Below are 807 nucleotides of genomic sequence, written 5' to 3'. Positions count from 1 at the left end.
TATGAGTATCCTTCACAACACATGCACATGCCTTCAGGTAAATTAAGTAGTCGATTCACGTTTTGTAGGAAAATGCAGCTCCACTATTCACACTCAAAAACATTTGCATGGTTTGGGCCTACCTTGATTTAAAAACGGGGCCCATTGCCGTATCTTTCTGGACGAATATGTCACCGATGTGTTGAAGAAGTCCAATGAGGTTTCACAAATCTCTCCGACTAAATAGTAATCATTACGTTATGTTTTTGTTAGAACTAGCTAACGTGGAGGGGGAGCTTTTATTCTGAATGTTCAATCCGGAAGCTCTATCATTTTGCCTTGACGCAGGTTTGTGTGCAGCCCCTCCTTCAGCTGAGCAGCGTGAGTTGCTCGGAGGTGACGGAGACAGCCAGCTGATCCTCCCCTGGTGCAGAGGCAGAGGAGCGGGGACCACGCACCGTCTCCGCCCGCAGACACCGTCACGGGCTGGGGATGGCGTCGCTCGGCGTGGGACTACATCTCGTCCGCAAGCGGGGATCAGGCAGGAGCTCCGCGGTGGAGAGGAGGAATCTGCTCACGGTGTGCAGGTAGGGATGAAACTGCGTCTGACGGCAGATTTGTTAATCAAATGAGGTCAGAGGCGTTTTGTTTGAGGTTAGCTTGGGGAGCACATCAATGTTTAAAATATGACTTCAAAGTCATTCTGTCTGCTGGATAAGATGCATAACAATATTATTGAAACAATTATGAAATATCAGCTGGCTGACCTCAGGTAAATTCCGTAATCCTGTTTCTTTTGCACATCATGTGCATCTCTTTCATTCATTC

The sequence above is a fragment of the Notothenia coriiceps genome, unplaced genomic scaffold (assembly GCF_000735185.1).
Source record: "Notothenia coriiceps isolate Sejong01 unplaced genomic scaffold, NC01 NC01_scaffold00029967, whole genome shotgun sequence".
Classification (NCBI taxonomy): Eukaryota; Metazoa; Chordata; class Actinopteri; order Perciformes; family Nototheniidae; genus Notothenia; species Notothenia coriiceps.
This window is presented reverse-complemented; position numbering follows the sequence as displayed.